Source organism: Ambystoma mexicanum, chromosome 6q, assembly GCF_040938575.1.
Source record: "Ambystoma mexicanum isolate Mex_15411 chromosome 6q, UKY_AmexF1_1, whole genome shotgun sequence".
Classification (NCBI taxonomy): domain Eukaryota; kingdom Metazoa; phylum Chordata; class Amphibia; order Caudata; family Ambystomatidae; genus Ambystoma; species Ambystoma mexicanum.
In genome coordinates this window covers 164773102-164794531 of record NC_090937.1, presented here as the reverse complement: position 1 = coordinate 164794531, position 21430 = coordinate 164773102, and the positions used below count along the sequence as shown (strand labels likewise).

General features: G+C 44.0%; 1 protein-coding gene across 2 annotated transcripts in view; it reads right to left on the bottom strand.

Moving 5' to 3' along the window:
* The window catches only part of SLC26A1 (solute carrier family 26 member 1), a 393592-nt gene extending 372568 nt beyond the window's left edge, over positions 1-21024 (bottom strand). For both annotated transcript variants that reach the window (XR_011282173.1, XM_069630595.1), the window contains exon 1: positions 20823-21024. The gene's annotated coding sequence lies outside the window, so the exon portion shown is untranslated. The remainder of the gene's footprint in view (positions 1-20822) is intronic.
* Between the last annotated feature and the right edge of the window lie 406 nt (positions 21025-21430).

Below are 21430 nucleotides of genomic sequence, written 5' to 3'. Positions count from 1 at the left end.
CCACCCGACACCCTCCCACCCAACCCCCACTCTCTCTACCTACACTGACCCTACCCTACATTCTCTTCTCCCACCCACCTTACTCCACTCTCTCTATCCCCACCCATCCACCCATCCACCTTATCTCCACACCTACACCCACCCACTGTACCCCTACTCTCTCTGCTTCTACCCACTCAACCTCCCCTACTCTATCTATGCACACCTACATTACCCCTACTGACTCTACCCCAATCGATCCACCTCTCTCTACCCCACCCTCTGTACCCCACTCTCTACCCCATGCCCCTTACCCCACTCTCTGCCCCCACCCACCCTACCATCACTCTTCATTTCCCCTAACACCCACCCTACCCCCATCCACCTACCCAATGCCCACTCTCTCTACTCCCTCCCACCCTACCCCCACTTTCTCTACCCCCAACAACCCACCATGCCTCCACTCTCTCTACCCCATCCAGTCACCTTACAGCCACTCTCTCTACCCCACCCAACCTACACTCACTCTCTCTAATCCCAACTCCCCTACCAGCACACTATTTACCTCAAACCACCAATACCCCCACTCTCTCTGCCTCATCCCATCCTCACCCACTTTCTGTACCCCTATCCACCCTACCCCCACTTTCTCTACTCCCCACCCACATGCTCTACCCCCACCCTCCTTACCCCACTCTCTACCCCATGCACCTTACCCCACTCTCTGTACGCCACCCACTGTACCCCCACTCCCTCTACTCCCCATCTGCCCACCTCTCTCTATCCCCAATCACACGACCCATACTCTCGCTACCCCCACTAAATCAATCAACATTTTTTCATGTTTTTATCTTGCATTTCTCCGTTAATGTTACCAAACAAACCACAATCAGCAAACATAATAAATACTGCAACAAAACCCTAATTTAATATCATCAAGCACCAGCCATAAAAAAGATTTTAAACAAACAATTAGTTAGGCTCCAGGGTGGACAAAAACATAAGTCTATTCACCCGTCTTATTCAAGATATGCAGGCTCAAGTTTAAGGCTCTTTTAAAAAATGTGGCCAAATTATATAAAAAAGGAATATGCTCAGAATGTAAAATACAGGACATTTCTACCTTAGTAGATCTAGCATGGTTACTCCTAAAAATGTGGTTTTAACTATTCCTTCCTCACATTATGATAATGAGGACAGATGAAAAGAAGTTGGCACGATTCTCATCAAACCCTGTCTTACACTTGCATTTGCATGACACTTTCATCCAACTCATCCTTTTGGACAGAGACAGTACATTTAGACATGCCAGGACGAACAGCCTTCTAACTGTAGCGGCGGTTTATTTTAGTATTGCTTAAGCTCTTCAAATCAGTGTACCAAGCCAAAGAGCATAACGGTTTAGAATTCACCATCTCTGATTCAAGAGCCTTTCCCTTTAACCATGTAAGAAAGCTTGCCTTGACTTGCTTTAAGTAGCCTACCTCTGAGGTTTTTCCCCAACTACTGACAGAAACTCCTGCCAGAGACTATACACAGTCCTGAACCACAAGCATTTCACCACACTCACTGAGGCCTACAACTCTAGGAATCCTGAGGGCAAATTAAAATTGTCTCTAAAACCTAATTTAAGCTTTGCCCAATAGGATAGGAGTCTAGATTGCGCTAAAAGAGGAATACCCTGAGGTCCCAGCACTGTTTGGGCAACCAGGCAGGAGGCTAAGCAGTTGTCACAAAAAATGATTCTGAACAACGTCCAAAGGTTTACAATCCTGATAACACCAGACTTCACTTCCGTATGACAAAAGTGAAGTGACATTCATCTTATAGACATCCACACACCTATCCAATTTCTGTGCCTTAAACACATAGTGAAATCACCATAATCGCTTTAACCTGAGAGAGACCCTTTATGCTTGATATTTTATGTGACCAGTCCAACTGTCAGTTCTAGGGAACAGTAGACCTATTTACAGATATGAGTCAATTTACTCTAGTTGTTTTATGTTTATATTCCAGCTGACTGAAAATCATCATTTGTGTTTGAATTTTATTCAGTTTTAGTTTATTATTCTCAAAAAATGTATTAGCACATGATAAACCCAATTTTAGGGAAACAGGAGTAAAACCCAGTAACACAGTATTGTCTGCACATCATAAAACACTATACATCACCCTCTCTAATTCGGGGCAGAGGATGTTACCAGCAGTATTGTCCGGAAGAAAATCGGACAAAATCTGTGTGCCCAGCAGTGGAGCTAGCGGGCATCCCCGCTTTAACCCCTTGTTGGTGTTAAAGTAGGGGGTGTTTCCCCCAGAGCTTTTACAACGAACTGATGTCTTGGTATACCTAAAATAGATTTGAATCAACTTCAGTAACTCTGATGGGACCTCCCTTTCATCCAGCTTATAGCAAAGAGTGGTCCTGTCAACTGAGTTGAATGTCTTCTCAAGATCTAGGTAGGTGACGTACAAGGTCTCCCCCGACCTTACAATATTTATGAATAATCAAGACAAAACAGTGATCAAGGGTCAGAAAACTGTGTTTGAAGCCTGCCTGGAAAGATGACAAGATATTCTTCTCAGCAACCCAATCCTCCAGCCGAAATAGAATACACTTCGAGAACATTTTCGAGGAGATAAAGGGCAGGCACCTTGGCATCCTCTGGAACAGCTGCAAATAACATTCCCAATTCAGGCCCCTGCTAGTCTGGGAAAGCTACAAAAATGTCTGAAGTTAGCCCATCTCGGCCTGCCACTTTACCACACTTCATTTGATCAATTACTTCTAAGATATCTGGATTTGTAACATTTATTTCACCATTAAGGTTACCCACTCTACACTGGAGCTCATTTTTAGATTTATCAAAAAAGATCCCATCAAAATGCAACACCCACGTGTCCTTAGTAATTATCCCTCCATGGGAATTCTGACCTAGGTCACAACCTTTTGCAAACAATTTTCAAAATAGTGTATAGTCATTTTTGAAGACCACTGTTGCCAAGAGGTGACACTGAGTCTCTATATAATATTCGCTCCTTTTTTTAAATTTAATATGGTATGTTTGTTGCCAAACTTCTCATTTATCTCTTTTTACTTTACATTTATAAGGTTCTAGTCGGTTCTATGACTTCTACTTTTTTCTGTTTTCTTTAGTTGATGTCTACTTTCTATTTGGACCATGTTTGTGGTCTTCATTATGTTGGTCCAAATCTGTACAATGTTGAAGACTAAAGTTTTGTCTTGGTCCACAAGATGTGTGTCCATCTTTCTCTTGGTTCCATCTGTTTTTTTGAGATTCCAAAATAATCCCTATACTGGTTCCTTTTGTCAGTCAGTGCCGGGCAGTCCATCACTATGTGATATAATGTTTCTATTTGTCCTTGTTGGCTACAAAATCAACAGGTTTGGTTCATAGGTGAATTTTGTTTCCTCTGTGCTTGTAGTTCTCTTGTAGGGAGAATATTCAGGTGAAATTTCATAAATAAGTCATAGATGTTTCGTTCGGGAAAGAGGGATATGTAATCCGGCAGCTCATTCAGACTTCTAGTTTTGCTTTCGCGAGTCAGGTTGCGTTTGTAGAGTGATCTTTGCACTAAGGTCTTTATCCAATCGTTTCTTTGAATCTTACATTTGGCGTGTTGGGGTAGCTGTACAAGCATCTCTGAAGATATGTCATGCCTGTGCCACTGGCGCACACACTGGCAACCATCATGAACTATTTGGAACTCATTTATCTTCATAATACTCTCTGAACAACCCCTATTCACACTTTGGTTCTTAATTTCCATTTGCACGACTTTGGTACTTTCTTATTTAATTCAGCTAACTACATGTACCACAATGCACCTTGCTACAGTTATCAATTCCAGGCTATTCCGATTCATCAGTATTGGAACCACGATCCCCAGAAGCCCAAGCGATCAGTGCTGCTTCCACCTTCTCAGGACCAGAGAGGGATGAGGCAGATTGCCTTCAGGTGTGCTGCTTCAGGTGCTGCCAAATAGCCTGCCTCAGTACAGGGCAGGGCTGTATTTAAGCAGCTGCCTGCAGGAGCTCAGTCTCTTGCATTAAGAGTTCTCATAGCACCTTTTTGCCTTGAGCCACGATTCAAATGCTGTTCCTCTTGCCATTTCATCCGGCTTCTGATTCCAGCACTCCTTGCTGCCCTGCTCCGCTGGGCTCCCTGAGTTGCAGCCTGTTACACTCCTCTGCCTGCAGCCCTGGTCCTCTGGGCTCCCTGCCTTGCTGCCCTGCTCCTCTGGGCTCCCTGCCTTGCAGCCTGCTACACTCCTCTGCCTGCAGCCCTGGTCCTCTGGGCTCTCTGTCTGCAGCCTACTACAGCTCTCGGTCCTGCTCCTCTGGACTCCCTGCCTCGCTGCCCTGCTCCTCTGGGCTCGTTCCTTGCTGCCCTGCTCCTCTGGGCTCTCTGTCTGCAGCCTACTACAGCTCTCTGTCCTGCTCTTCTGGGCTCCCTGCCTCGCTACCCTGCTCCTTTGGGCTCGCTCCTTTGCTGCCCTGCTCCTCTGGGCTCTCTGTCCACAGCCTACTACAGCTCTCTGTCCTGCTCCTCTAGACTCCCTGCCTTCCAGCCTACTACAGTTCTCTGCAGTCCTCAACAGTTTGCCTGCACCTTGTGCCATCCATTACCCCAGCCCTGCTTCCTTGTTTGCAGTCCCCCTGTTTCCTGGCTACTGCTCCCTTAGGTTACCAGACATTTGATCCCTGTCCTTCTCTTCCTTGAGTCTATGGTTCTCCCTTAAGTTATCCATTTCAGTTATACTGTTTCTGTACAGACATCCACAGCTGTTGTTCCCAGCCATGAACATACAGAGTGGGCTCCTGTAATAGCAATCTGTGCAGAAGATTGGAGTTTCCAAAGGTCCGTGGAACACTCTTTCCCATTTTCTGCATACACCCCAAGAGGGAATCCAGTGTGTTTGTACCTTTGTATTCTCTGCCCCTTTTTGTTCACAGCTACTGTTACCAATTCTTCTTTCTTGTTGAGCTTCCTGCTGTGTCTGCTTATCTGTCACCTTACATCAGCACAGCCACCCAAAACCTACCGGGGTGCCCGGTGCCACTCTTGACAGAGTGTCAACCATGACAGAATGCAAGAGCTAATAAATTCTTGTTCCGTGGGCAGGAAAGGCACACGCAGACCAAAGATGCTTTCCTTTCCTTTCAAGAAACCTCTGCAGAAATATAAAGTTTTCCTAAGGACAGCAAACACAAACCCAAGTTTAAAAGACAGACTAGCCCTAGTAAACAAAGGTTTGCAAGCACAGTACTACACTCACTGGCTCGCTGACCCTTCTTCTATGTATAATTACTATGACATTTGTAACTATGATCCGCAGTACCTATCTGTAGAAAAACTACAGCAAGAAAATGAATTCCTGCAGATTTTGTTAGCCCAACCAGTGGAAAACACTCATGCGCTTTCTGGCATTTCTTCTGACACTGCATTTGACATTCAGCCTGTACACAAACCTTGTATTCCTTTATTCCAGGCTGCCCTGTCTCTGGACCAATGTCTTAACACTACTACAGCCAAAGACATTGCACTCATTGTGGCAGACTCTCAACCAGAATACGCTGTTGCCAAAGTGAAATGCTCAAGATCAGCCTGGCAAGCTACACAACCTCCCCAGACTGCTGTAAACACTAATTTAACCGGACAAGGCATTCAGTATCCTGAGGTTAGTGCAGCTGGTCCTGGGTACAAAAGACCAATACTGACCATCGGTTGTCTTAATACTTCCCCTGTAACTACTAACCACGATAACCCCCAGGTCAGTCTTCACATTGCAACACCTGTCTTTTCTGCTAAACCAGATTCTGAAGTTGTAGAACTGGCAAATGGAGAATACCAGTTACAAGAACAGCTTTTGCGCCTTAAAAGACAAACCAAAGACCTCTATGATGAATTTGTCTATTTGCATTGTAAGAATCTAGCAAAGGGACACAATTTACCAGATCATCTGACACTATGCCAAACACCAGACATTCTGTCTTTAGAGATTGACATGATAATGCCTGGAATGGTAACACAGAAGAATATACAGACTTATACAGAGCAGATGGAAGATCTGAACTTGGCATAGGCATACCTTCTAAAGCTTGACCATCTCATTCACTTACTAGCCACAGTAACTCAGGCTGTTGTTCAGATAGTGAAGGATTAACTCCTCCGGTGGGCCGAATCGCTCACACTGCCATTACACCACAAATCAAGTGTAATCATCTGACTGGAGATCCTGCTGAGTCAAAGGATTGTCCCTTTCTTACCCTTGTTGGCGGTCCTTTACTCACACTTAGAGCCTCTACTGAAGGGACCAAGTCAGAGATGTACTCTGCTTGTATGGACTTTTGTGCACCAGACCATGAGTCAGATCCTGAACTATACCCAGTACCTGTCTGGAATCCAGCTTTGCCAACAGTCAATACCCCAGATCCATCTATCAACTTGAGCACACAAGACTTTGAAGGCCAGCCATCAGAAAGCCTACCCTTTCCTGATCCTACATCAGCCATGCTACCTGTTACAGAATCTGCAAGCCCAATCTCAGCTGCTCCTCCTGCGAGTACTCCTGAATCTGCTACTGATGCAGCATCTCAAATCACTCTTTCTGCAGTAGAAGCACCCCCTTCCTCTCTGCCTGCAAGGACAGTACCTGTTGCTAAGCCAGTTAACAGCTCTTCTATTAAGGCTACAGCTCCGGTTGTTCCTGCTGGTGCCGCTGCAGCACCTAAACTACCAGACTCTACTCCATCAGCCTCAGTTGCGTCCCTGCCCGCTGGTGCTCCTGTGGCACCTATTCTCCCAGCTGCTACAGCACCTGAACTTCCTACTGCTATTCCTGATCTCCCAGCTGCTGTGGCTTCTGAACTCCCTGCTATTCATGGTGTCCCTGCAACATTTGTGACTACTGAAGTCCCTGCTGCTAATCTTGATGTTGCCAATGCTGCTTCTGAAGGACCTGCCGCTGTGTTTTCTGAAGGTAAAACTACTTCTGATGCTCTCGATACCCCGAATTCTGCTTCCTCCGCAGCTATGCTCACTGCACCTGAATCCTCTTCTTCTGCTACATGACCAGATCCCACAGCACCTTCTCTTCCTGATCTACATCCCTAAAACTATCCTCTAGGGGTGATAGTTTCAATCATATCCAATGAGAAACCGAGTGCTTAGAGGATACCATTCCTTTCAAGAACCAGTCCAGGTATCTGAATACCATTGAAGATCCATTTGTGAACAAAGAGACACCCCTGTTTACACTTTGCAGTGAAATTCCTGTCTTGCATGATTTGTCTTCAAATATAAAGATCACGCCGACTACCAATAGATCTGAGATTTGGAAGACCTTCCCAGAGCAACAAATTCAGCTGTATCTCTGGTTCCACCTTTCAGCACTGGACCATTGCCAGCCCTAAGGAAGACCACTACTTTCAAAGCAATATATACCATGGAGCCTGCAGCAGATCCTCACAGTTCCTCAGTTCATGAACGCACTGTTGTGTTTTGTGCCTGTAAGACTTTGCCTTTTCTGCATTCAATCCCAAAGTTTCTGAACAACTCTCACCTTGCAGTCTTAAACAGTTTTTGGATCTTCATGATGTGTCTTTTTAGTATAAGACTCTCTCACGGTGTGACAGGCCTTGGACTTGCTCTTCTTGTTGGTCAGTCTTCAGGGGGCCTGGAGAGGGGCATGGAGAGGGGCATACTCTCATGCCTGTGCCACTGGGGCACACATTGGCAACCATCATGGACTATTTGGAACTCATTTATCTTCATAATACTCTTTGAACAACCGCTATTCACACTTTGGTTCTTAATTTCCATTTGCACGACTTTGGTACTTTCTTATTTAATTCAGCTAACTACATGTACCATAATGCACCTTGCTACAGTTATCAATTCCTGGCTATTCCCATTCATCAGTATTGGAACCACGATCCCCAGAAGCCCGAGCGATCTGTGCTGCTTCCACCTTCTCAGGACCAGAGAGGGAGGAGGCAGATTGCCTTCAGGTGTGCTGCTCCAGGTGCTGCCAATTAGCCTGCCTCAGTACAGGGCAGGGCTGTATTTAAGCAGCTGCCTGCAGAAGCTCAGTCTCTTGCATTAAGAGTTCTCCCAGCACCTTTTTGCCTTGAGCCACGATTTGAATGCTGTTCCTGTTGCCATTTCATCCGGCTTCTGATGCCAGCGCTCCTTGCTGCCCTGCTTCGCTGGGCTCCCTGCCTTGCAGCCTGTTACACTCCTCTGCCTGCAGCCCTGGTCCTCTGGGCTCCATGCCTCGCTGCCCTGCTCCTCTGGGCTCCCTGCCTTGCAGCCTGCTACACTCCTCTGCCTGCAGCCCTGGTCCTCTGGGCTCCCTGCCTCGCTGCCCTGCTCCTCTGGGCTCTCTGTCTGCAGCCTACTACAGCTCTCGGTCCTGCTCCTCTGGACTCCCTGCCTCGCTGCCCTGCTCCTCTCGGCTCACTCCTTGCTGCCCTGCTCCTCTGGGCTCTCTTTCTGCAGCCTACTACAGCTCTCTGTCCTGCTCCTCTGGGCTCCCTGCCTCGGCTACCCTGCTCCTCTGGGCTCGCTCCTTTGCTGCCCTGCTCCTTTGGGCTCTCTGTCCACAGCCTACTACAGCTCTCTGTCCTGCTCCTCTGGACTTCCTGCCTTGCAGCCTACTACAGTTCTCTGCAGTCCTCAACAGTTTGCCTGCACCTTGTGCCATCCATTACTCCAGCCCTGCTTCCTTGTTTGCAGCCCCCCTTTTTCCTGGCTACTGCTCCCTTACTCTCTTCCTTGTTTGCAACCCCTGTTCTTGATCCCTGTCCTTCTCTTCCTTGAGTCTTTGGTTCTCCCTTAAGTTATCCATTTCAGTTATACTGTTTCTGTACAGACACCCACAGCTGTTGTTCCCAGCTATGAGCATACAGAGGGGCCTCCTATAATAGCAATCTGTGCAGAAGGCTGGAGTTTCCAAAGGTCCGTGGAACACTCTCCCATTTTCTGCATACACCCCAAGAGGGAATCCAGTTTGTTTGTACCTTTGTATTCTCTGCCCCTTTTTGTTCCCAGCTACTGTTACCTATTCTTCTTTCTTGTTGAGCTTCCTGCTGTGTCTGCTTATCTGTCACCTTACATCAGCACAGCCACCCAAAACCTACCTGGGTGCCCGGTGCCACTCTTGACAGAGTGCCAACCATGACAAGTTATCTCTTCTATTGCCATCTTTTTCTCCATGTCCATTTTCCAGCTATCCAAAACTTTAACGTTTGTGCCCTTGTCTTTTGTCCAGAGTATTTCTGTTGCTGGTATGTGTTCCAGAGTAATCACTTTCCTGTATAAATCCAGTTGTTTCCATAATATTATAGATTGGAATGATTGAAGTGCTAATTCAAAGCGGATTCCTGGCATTTGGAAGGGTTTTTCTCCAAAAGATCGGCTCGCATTTTTGCCACTCTGTGTGCTGGTGGTTTAGCATTGTTTCACCTCCATAGCTTAAAATGGGTACCACTTTTTGTCTGAAAAATGCAACAATTGGTCTTAGTGAAAATGTACCAAATTAACATTGAGAAAATCTACCTTGACATGCTAGTGAAAGTGCCTCTGTCTCGAGTTGTTCATTGCACTCCTTCTCATCTATTGATTGATTAATCAATAGACCGAGGTATTTTATAGTTTTGACCACTTCTAGGGTTTTACTTTCCAGGACAACCACTGGCGAGCTTTCAGTTTTTTTCCTTCTTTGAATTAGTATAAATATTTTAGTCTTAGTGCTGTTGTTTTTTATTTCATTTATCTTCATCTATTCCTCCATCTTTGTCAGGCTTACTTGAAGACCATGCACCATTCTTTCTAATAAGGTAATATCGTCTGCGTACATCAGTGTTCAAAGTGGTTCTGTATTTATCTTTAGAGGATTCGTTAAGGTAGAATATGTATGTTCCTCATAGTCTGATGTGTATAAATTGTACAAGGTAGCTGCCAAAGTGCATCCTTGTTTTAAGCCATTCTAGGTCTTAATCGGTTTTGATGTTAGGTCTTCTTTGGTCATTCTTATTAGAATTGTAGTGTTCAAATATAATTGCTGAATAGGTTCCAGGATGTCTTTTTGGCATTGCCATGTTGATCATTTTGTCCACAACCTTTTCCTATTTACCGAGTCAGAAGCTAACTTCAAATCGATAAACGCTGCATAAACTTGACATTTGTTTGTGAAAGCCTCTTGCTTCATCAAATTTAGCAGGATTAAATTGATGTTGGTGTGTCTTGTTTTTTAGAAATGTCTTATATGCTATTTTGTTATGATAAATTTGGCCCATCAAAATGTTTCCACATCTAATTACATTTTTGAAAATACCCTTCTACTTCCTGCAATCAATCAACATCAAACCATGCAGCATGCATGTGTGTAGTGGATGAATTCTTTAAAATCCTTTCAGGTCCTTTGCATAATTTTTCTCGAATCCTCTCAACCAGACACCAGAATTTCACAACCAACACCTCCCTGTTAACATCATTATAGAGTATTTGATGCCTGATAGCTGAGATGCCACCCAAGATTAGACAATTTCACACTTTCAGGCTACTTAGGTGACCAATAAACCGACTTCTCTTCCTATCCTCTGATCCCTCATTTAAAGGCTGGGCACTAAATAAATCAACAGATAGCACCAGTGAGTGAGCGATTATTGCTCTCCAGCTGGAAATCTCTGACCTATTTAAAAAGATAACAATCAACCAGAATATAATCTAAAATTGAGGAGTATGTCACTCTTCTAAATATATGCATGGGCAGGGTATCACCCACTTGTCTTCAATTCAGTTTCACCAAAAGGAACTCAACCAACAAGTCGGCAACCAGGCCTACCCCCTCACATTTGGAGTATCAAAGACAGGGCTCCTACCAAGGACCCCACACAAGTCTTCCACAAGGCGTGATTCACTATGCATCATGTGCATAGGGCCATATTTTATATTCAAATAGCCAATGATGAGTATACTGCATGTCTCCCCCTTGATGGAAAGCTGGGTTCGGGAATCTCTCAATTACCTCAACTTATTAATATCCTGTTTTTTTAAGGTAAATAAAAATGTACCACAAATATCTTGGGTAAAGATTAAAACCAAACTCAAGGAAGACTATAACCATAGATAGAAAATTGGGTTTGCACCAACTTGTCCGTAACTCACCCTGTACACGGACTAGGGTAGTTAGGCCTCCCATGTTTCTGTCCCTCACACTTCTCTCAGCTCTCAATGCATGCCCATGAAACCCAGGTAGGAGAAAATCAGCTGTTATCCAGGGTTCCTGTAAGCAGATAATATCAAATTGGGTTAAATAATCCACCCAATCTGTATTGTATAATGTGTTGGTCACCCCTTCTGTGTTTCATGAGAATACCCCTACTACCCCATTATTATTGGGGTGTGTTGACCCCTGAAGTCCTCTTGATGACTGACTAGTCATAAGTGGGTTGGTCTTTGCAGCACGGTGAAATCATAAACCCTGTCAGTTGCCTGTCTAGACAGGACCACTTTAGAACTGCGCTCACATTTTCCTACACCCGGCTTAGGCAAATGAATAACACCAACCCCAGAAACCTCCAAGAGAGCAGCAGCCCCTGAGGGTCTATTGCAGCACTCATGGGCATTCTCAATGGCTTGTAGTTGAGCCAGGATTATACGATTGAACCATGAATCATAAATATGACACTACTCGCTTTAACATCAAGAAAAAATTCAATTCCTTTCCCACCAAGGCATCTCTGCACTGAATTAGGCAAGCTAAAAAATAACGTGCATTATTAAAACCAAAACGAATGTTAAACCCCCCACAATACATACAATAAGACAAAATCTGAAAATGGTTAAAAATGTTAAAAGAAATATCAGTTAGCCCCATTGTCTCTCGGATCACCACTGCCAAAACTGGTTTATAAGAGTTTTTATTCCCATGGATGCGGCCTTTGAAAGTCATGATTAGGTTCTGCTTCTTCCATGCTCTAAGTGGGTCATACCCCCCACTAGATGGTAATATTGGGATCCTGATTGTCGTTGGGGGCTCACAAGACTAACCTCAATGCGCTATAATAAACCTTTCCAGAAGTGGCCTGTGTCTGAGTCTTTAAATTCCCCAAACCTCCCGAAGCCAACTAAGATTCATTCTCGGTGGCACTGGCCATGAGCATCGTTGGGGCAACCAGATCCAAAACTCTACCAGAGATATGAAATATTAGTTATTGTGTAGAATCAGTAGCAAGGGTTGAGTTTGGACTGTGGAAGCAGGAGCTTCAGTGTGACTTTGATGACATTTGCGCATTCCCACTCGCCCCACCACTTCTGGAGATGAGTGATTCGTTTGGAGGGTTCCCCAGATCCCTTGCTGTGTTACCTATGTTTACATTACATTTCTCTATTGACACTTCTCTGAGCAATCAATTGGCCAGCAGCTGCGGAGACTTAAGTAAGTACTGGCTCTCCACAAGTGCTTCTTTTATATGAATAGATGTTCATTTATTTATTTGTATTTAGTATTTAAACATGTCTACATACTTTTCCAAAGGATCCAACTAAAACTACGTTACACAATTTAAACAGCAAAACAACTTAACCATATAAAACACATTACCAATTCATGAAACATCATCGTCGTCATAATATACTGAACACTATACATAGATACTCTTTATATGAGAAAGAGTCGCCTCAACAGTCGCTCGTAAGCCACAATTACATTATAAATAGTAAATAAAGCAAGTCACCATGGCTTCCAATTTTAAAACCCCAGAATTAATGCAGTTGATGTCACTGAGGTGACCAGCTGTCCCTTAACAGTGTTTAGGTTCTATTGCCTAAGAGTGGCATACACTAAACCTTCAGCAGTGATTTCATTATATCACACCATAACCTCAATAAGGCTAAGTGCACCATTTCATTGTTAGTATTTAAACAATATGTCCAGAAGTGATTTGTTTTTATTGACTCATATCTGTATACAAAGCCACCGAGCGTAGACATTATTTCTGGGCCTAAGCCTAAACACTCAGTGAACATGTGTTAAGCAGTCTCCGGAAGTGCATCACTTTTACAAATACAACATGTATGTTCCTGGCATGGAATGTTATACCTAGCCCCGAGTATTTTCAACAAAGGAAGTTGATAAGACCTGAGTTTCAATAGAACATTTCTGACAGCAGGGTTTGGCCAGGTTAAAACATAGCTCTGTGCCCTAATATAGGTGTGTGCTACGTTTGCCACGTCCACATAGGATCTCACAGACTGGAAAGATGGTCGTAATTCTTAATAAAGCCCACTGTCATATTTTTTTTACTTACGTATTTTCAAAGTGAGGAAGCTAGTCTCATGTTTAAAATCGGGGGTCCATGCAATATTAGAGAAATACTTTGTCATACAATTTGTGAAGTTGTTCCCTTTGAATTTCCCTACATCCCCCTTTGTTGTAGCCATCAGTGCCAATATTTGACATCTCGAGTCGAATTCATTTACAGATATAATATACCCTGTCTTATAGTAGCCTGGCCTTTTAATGATACCAGGGCATACTCCCAACATAATATACTCAGTAGGCATTGATTGTGACAGACCGAGGACCCTTCTCCAGAAGTATCCCTCAATGTGGTCCAACCAATGCTGATCGCCCATAGCCAATGCAGCTAAGCCATGATGCATCATAGTGCACAGACAGTGTAAGAACCCCTTCCAGAGAATTTCCTGCAGTCTGCATATCCGGCAGTCTGCATATCCGGCAGCCTGGTTTGCAAACTTAACAATCAGGTTAGTCAAGCGTTTAGCTCTGATGGTTTTACTTTCTTTTATGTGACTGTAAGATCTAGAGGGGCTCTTTTCCAGCTACAAGTATGGGTATGTACCCACTCTTTCTAAGACACCATGACTAGAATTGAGAACTGGTCATTTTATTATTTTGGGCGCAACAATTATGACCCTAGTTTCCCCCATGTTTATGGCCAAGTCGTTTACCACTGTTACTCTACTAATTTCTCAAACATTGCCTTTATCCTACTGTATGTAAAATGAAAGATGACAAGATCATCAGCGTACAGCATGCACAACACTGTAGGATCTCCCACTTTGGACAACAACCAGTAGTTTGATTGAATAGATATTAACTGCTTAATCTCCCCCAAGGCAGCTTCCATCCCAAACAAATGTTGCCACAATTTGTCCTGCATGGTTATTGTAGAATGACGGTTGGGATATTGATTCTAAACTACAGACCTCCAGCACCTCCTCCTCTTGATCTGCACACTAAAGGGTGGAGGATTCCGTTGCTCCTCTAATGGCCCCTCCAAGTTGCTTAGCTGCTGCTCGGATATCGTTTTTTGGCATTTGCTAACCATGCACTGGCTGCTTGTATGTACCAAACTCCTAACAGTTTGACTTGCAGCCCTTACATTACTCCATGGGTCAAAAATAATATCTTTAAAAGCAGGAATACCAGAATTTGTCTTAACATCAAACCTCGGAGAGCACAGAGCAGAGAAATGTGCGTCACCAGACTCCACTGCCACCACCAAACTCAGTATTTGCATAATATCTACAGCCCCCTTAGTCTCAGAGTAAAGACAGTTTTCCTCAAAGAGCCTGCCAATCGACTTCTCAGGAGCCTGTCTGATATGTATGACTTCTGGGTGGGCTGCCTGCTAACCTGAAAAGGTGATGACTGAGATGTAGGAAGCAGGTGGGGTGCTGAATCAGATCCTACTGTATCATTTACTTCCGGTCTAGGAGGGAACAACATATCCATGCATCCTGCATCAAGCTCCCTTGTTTCTCCCAGGAGATGTCCAGGTAATGTCTGATCATTGTGAAGAGAAACCAACAGCTCAAAGGTGACAGCTTCAACCCCTTGCTCCTCCACACCTGCCCTAGACTCGGAGCAGCCCCACCAGGCAGAACCATTTCACCGATAGTGTCAACAGGCCTTTTCCCGACCTCTGAGCTTTCCAGGTCCAGAATATCCACTGATGAGGAGCACTTCAGCAATTCTGACTACAAAGGACCCACCTGATAGATGGCTGGAAGGTGTGCCTGGGATACTTCACTCGGGAGCTAGAGTGTTTCACTCGCACATCTGGCCCGTTGTTTTTTTTATTTGGGCTTCGGCTTTGCCTTCAATTTGGATAGTGTCCAATCCGGTCACACTCAGATCCAAGCCAACCCGTGAAGATTGGCCCCCGAACTCTGAAGAACTTGAAGTGCAGAAATGAGTACTACAGGAGGGACAGCATCTGACTGTCAAAATGCCACAAAAAGCATGCTGTAATGAGCTTTAGTCTGGGATTAGCTGCCAGTTCTAACAGTACCTGTAATTCCTAATAGGGCCTATTAGATCTCTCCTGTATATGTTTTACAATATATAGTTTATATTTGTAACCATCATCGTAACCATCAATGGCAAGTGGCAGCACACAGCAAGCGGGAGAAAGCAGGAGCAAGGCAAGCATAGAAACATACAGGAAGTCATTGGTTTGAGGAATTCCAAACCAACCGACCAGCTGGAGCAGCAATAGCAATAAATGCTGGGCCTGCTATAACTGACAACCAGCATGACTTTACTTCTCCACCGTAACCAAATGCAGGGTGTAACTTGGATTCACTGCAGTGGCTCAGTAAACTTGGCAAAGGCCTCAGAGCTCACAGCGTTATCAGCACAGCGCAGCAGTCAAAGCTTGCTGATGTTTGCTAATATCTCACTCACTACACTGCAAATCCTGTACCCTCAAAAGCACCCCCTTACAGAGAATCCTGCTAGGCACATAGCAGCAACTCTCTCTCCAACCCACCCACTCCACCTCCATTATCTTCTTACTCTCATCGTTCCTCTCACACACTCGCGTTATTTCTTCTCACTCTCAACATTTCACGCACATATTTCCTCTTGCTCATCATCAATGCCACCCTCTCTCAATTGTTTCCTCCCTTGTTCTGTTCTCCTTCCTTCTCAGTCTCTTGCACAACTGTGCCCCTTATTGCATTCTACTTTGTAAGTTTGCACTCTCCTCCCTGCACCCTGATGTCTACAAATGCAAAGAACAGCAGTAAATGCCAAAATTATTGGCCATGCCAATGTGTGTTCTTTATGGCTCCAAAAGTGTATCTGTGCCTCTTATGAGCATAACAGAACCTCCACGCGGGTAATGCAATGAGTGTGTTACCCATTGTACCATTTTCCAGATCCAAGGGGTACTTTTGCCCCATAGTGCTATTTGCCTTTAGGATTTATGGATAATGACTCAGCTAAATATATATTCATTGAAAAAACGTTATTAAAGGGATGTTATGGTTAAGTCACACTAATAAAAACAAGTGAAATTCAATGAAAAAACTTTGTTAAAGGGACTTAAGTAAAACTGAAAAACCTCAGAAATGTACGAGTTATGGTAAGCTAAGCAACCATAACTCACTCCACCACCGTGTACTGCTAATACTAACACCCAGGACATCAAAGATGACATCACAAATGTCATTGATGACATCACAGATGACATCACATGTGAAATACATTTTGATGAAAAGTCCCTACAGCGCTTTGTGTTTATAATGTTGGTAACAAGATGCCAGGGCTGATTGGGAATTTTATAGGTTTTTATCAGTGCAACTTAACCTTAACGTCCCTTTAGCAAAGTTTTTTTCAGTGAATTTCATGAGTTTTTACTAGTGCATGCTATTTTCCTACAACTTACTAATATCATACTTACCCCAATATAGAAACATTTATGTCCAATTTACAAAGTTTCACCTTAAAACTCTGCCATTACCCAACTTCTAGCATCATTCTAAACACTTCTATACACTTTTTGCAACGTTTTTCACTGTTTCTGCATCCGTCGACGTCTGCGAACATCTGACATCATCACAGATCTTCCGGAAAGTGCCACGTGACAATGCGCTCACGCCTGGCATGATGACGGGCCTGCGAACACGTTGGCGCTTCGCGATCGGGTCCGTGCTTACAGGAAAGTATTGAACTGCATTTTCTAATGATCTAAGAACTTTGACGCTCTAAATTTATCCTTGCACAGTTTCTACACCTATACTTACTCATTATCCATTAACAATTTAGTACAAAGCATATACTTGGAAGAATATTAGCAAAACTGGTATTTATCTTAAAAATGGCATCAGCTATTGCCATCTCTATTCCCCAAGAGCCACCACCGGCTGGAGGACCTACACAAAATAAAAGTGCAGTACTTCCAGAGACAATGAAAAGGACCAAGAAGATGAGGTAGAGGAAGTGCCTACCTCTAGCACCTAGAGAGAATCATGGGTGGAGCAGTTCTTTACCACTGTTGGTAATGTACCAAAGGCTAAAGCTACAAAAGTGAAATGCACTGAGTACTCAGTTGCGAACTACCTGGACAGTGCTCCTACGGGACCACCTCCATGAGCAGCCACACCAAATGCAACCACTGCAATGCTCTCAGAAAGGTTGTTCCTTTCTTAGCAAGTAGTAGGCTGTCTTCATCCACCTCATCTTCCTCAACCAATTCTGTAACCACACAGCCTACTTCTGTGAGACACAAAATCCCACCAGCTACATTGCAAGCAATAAAAGTGGCTGTTAATCCATATATTTCAAAGACAGCAGTCCTCTGTTTATACTGAAACACACCACTTAACAGGAAGAAGCAATTCTGAAGTGCTTTTGAAGCTGTAATCAAGGAGCATGAGCAACATTGCCCCTACCATAGAAGTAACACATGCACAACATCTTCCCCTGTCCACCTGTCCCTCCGTATGAGTGCTTGGTGCTTCTTCTACAATTTCTCTCCCCACCTTACGTTCTAACCTCTCCTGCAACAAAAAAAAGACATCAAAAAAGAAGAAAAGAAAGGTTCTTTTAGGAACCACCTTTCACAGATAAAAAATAGATCTAAAAGAGAATCTTATAGACTCCATCTACTTTACATTTCTCAGTAAAGTACATAGACTCAATAAGATTTTCCAACATTTCTATGAGCATTTTGGGTTATGCTATTGGTGTAATGTGGTGTTCATTCCCCGTTCCACAGAGTGGAACAGGGATAACGGCCCGGCAGCCCAAGGTATCAGTCCAATCGAAGCGAGGGTGGATAATTAGGGCTCTGGACCATTATCCCCCCTTGCAACCTTTGCAATGGGGGATGAAGGCCATTAGCAGCCCGAGTTCCCAAAGTGGGAACCCGGGGTGCTAAAAAAAATTGATTTTTCTGCCTACACTGGGACGCCTGCGGCACCCCGCTGTAGGAAGGAAAATCCTTTTCCAAGATGGCCACCATGGAAAGGGAAGGTGGGGCTCTGTAAAGAGCCCCTCTTCTCTTTACGTGGCAGCCTGCAGAAGGCGATGAGAGAACCCTGTGACCATACTAACACAAGCACATTTTTTTCTCTTTCAAACCTATCCCACTTTCAAATAACGATACCGCATGGCCGGTCCAAGGTGGACATGGCCACTTTAACCCCATTTGTCGTCGCTCGTGGTCATGGCTAGTAGCCAGATTGTGCGGGTCATGACCTTATGCCATGACCCATACATTCTGGCCACTGCACATGGCCACAGGCTATACCTCAGTCACCAGGGCTATAAACCTATTTTTTGTACCTACAGTATGACACTTGTCCAAAATAAAACACAGGCACATTTGCAAAACCATGCTTTAAGGTCCTTGCCAATGCTCCTTACACGAGTTTGCTGGAAATCTGTCCGTGTTTTTTTTTTCTCCAAAAGTGTCAAAATGTATGTACATACAATAGTCATATAACGTAGCCCTCACTTGACAACATCTATTCCAACTTTATAAAAACAGTGAAGAATGGGTCTATAATCTTTCTGAAAACTTTTGTACACATTCATCAAACGGCAACAAAGTTGTAAGCCATATAAAAATGTTGGGACCCCCTCTAATTTAGCTTCCTTTTGACAGAATCCTACCAAACATTAGAAAAACATTTATATCTAGATCTAATATCCTTTTGCAAACTTTTGTGTAGATTTGTCAAATGGCACCACATTTATAACCCTTTACATTATTCTGGGACCCCCCCTCTGATTTTTTCCCCTCTTGACAGAATCCCACCAAACTTTAAAAAAACTTGTATTACTAGATTCAAAGTCGTTTTGCTAACTTTTGTGCAAATTCGTCAAATGGCACCACATTTATAAGCCTTTAAAATATTTTGGGACCCCCCCCCTATAATTTTGTTGATTCTTGGCAAAATAGCTTCAAAACAATTCAGAATCAGTTCTAGAATAAAGTTCCAAAATTTCATGCAGTTTCATTGAGTGGCGCCAACGTTATAAGCAATCCATAAACTGCTTTTCACTAATCTCTCGTAATGCAGAAATAGGCATAGATGTCCCCGAACATCTCAAATGTTTGTGGACCACGGAGATGAAAAATACCTGTTTTTTGGCTTCTTGCGTCCATATCCCATCCCATCCTCATCACCCCTCACCTCCCCAGAGATTGTTTTATAAGTTTGACAAGTGCAATGTCATGTTTTTTAATATGTGTTTACCGCAATGATCACAGACACCGGCGGCTGTCCTGGAATCCAACATGGCAGACGTTTCCAAAAATCCAACGCACTTCACGCTTTTCACCATCCAATCAGTGGGTGCGCCCGATGTCTGCGAACATCAGGTTGCCTTCTAGGCCAATCGGATGCCTGCCCGGACCAAACAGGGAAGTGAGTCCGCGGACTGAACCCAGATATCACTAATTTGTTTTTACCTACTTTTGGGCCGTTTTAAAAAGAACTACTGGATGGATTTGCACCAAATTTACAAAAGCACGATTTGGGGACCAAGCTGTCACCCCTGCCACAAATTTGGTGAAAATCCATCTAGTGGTTTGGGCTGTAGATGTGAGCAAAAATGTTTTTCCATTGCATCAATTGGAACAACAGAAATTTTGGGACCCCCCAACAACTTTTCCCCCCCTTGACGAAACCTCACCAAACTTCCCAGAAAAATTCTGACAGGACCACATAATTTTTTTTTCAAAGTTTAGTAGGGATTCGTCCAGGGGGGGGCAAAGTCATAAGCCGCCAAAAAAGTGTTGTTCCTATGGGTTGAGCAACTTAACCATAGCTACCGCAGGCCCTGTAATCAACCATGGGCAATGCGGAAAGTGCGGATATTCATGACTAAGTGTGCACGCGGTTTTAACAGCCAGGCCACCAGGCATGCATGTAAATTGCCCAATTTGGACATTCAGGAGTGAAATTCGTCCTCCCCTGTTACAGAAGCCGTACTGTTGCCATTTCCTTTATCACCCAGTAAAAAATGCCAGCATTTAGGTCTTCCGGTTTCAAGTGCTGGGTAAGTAAAGAATACTAGGTCCGGTGAATATTGTTATATCTTGTTTGCAATATGCCTTATACATGCATCAGTAAGAAATGCAACAAGGTTGCGTTAATACACGTTAATTCGTTCAATTAGTCTGTTAGTTCCATTCACTGCCACATAGGTTCGCTTCTCAGACCTGGGAGAGTATCAATGCAAAGCTTCGTGAATTTAAACACGAATGACACATTCGTTTAAAACAACACATAGGTCAGATACAAATGCAACTAAAAACATGATTTGGATAAACCCAGAAAACCCAACATAAACCTTTTAGCTATTCGAGATTCAAGTGTTTGGTAGTTCGCAAAAACTACCCTGGTGCTTTCCTTTGTCATGCTGTAGGAGGTTACATGTTAGCTAAGGGTTAAACATGGCGTGGCATTCGTGTTTACTGTGCATGGCATTCGTGTATAATGTTTCATCATCACGTTTATCTTTCCGCCATTAAAAAGGTTGCGTCTTACCTTAAAATGTCTGCTCCTTGGCGTAGCGAGCAGGTCTATGCTTCCGACACCGCCGGCCTACTCGTGCCTGGCAAGGACACTACTCTTCAGGGCCAGCTCGGACTTCGCGCTGTAAACACACACACACGTGCTTTTTTCACTTCTACGACCTATGGCAAGCCGTACATGGGACGCTGCTCAAAGTGCAGCAGGCAGTGTTCTGTGGTCGCCCCGCCGAAGGTGCACCCAGACGAACAAGATTTGCTTAAATAATCCTCGTGATTGTTCATTAACCTCTGGCGTTCCACGAAGTGTGCTGAGACGCGCTCAGCACGCCAAGGACCTTTGAGTTCATGTCAGATCATCCCTTCTTGCAAATGGTGTCTCCGTTTGCGTGGTCCACGAACGCCCAAAATCAAAGCCTGTATGTATATATGATCATTAGAAGCGAGAATATGCATAGGGGGCGATGCGTTTGTATACGAGTGCACGTGTACGTGCACCCATATGATGATTTATAGAAAACGTCAAATACAACTATATGAGGACAAAGCTAGTGGATGTGACATCATTGTGATGAAAATTGTAAAAATGTATTTTAAATGCCTCCTATTTTAAAAAGGCCATGC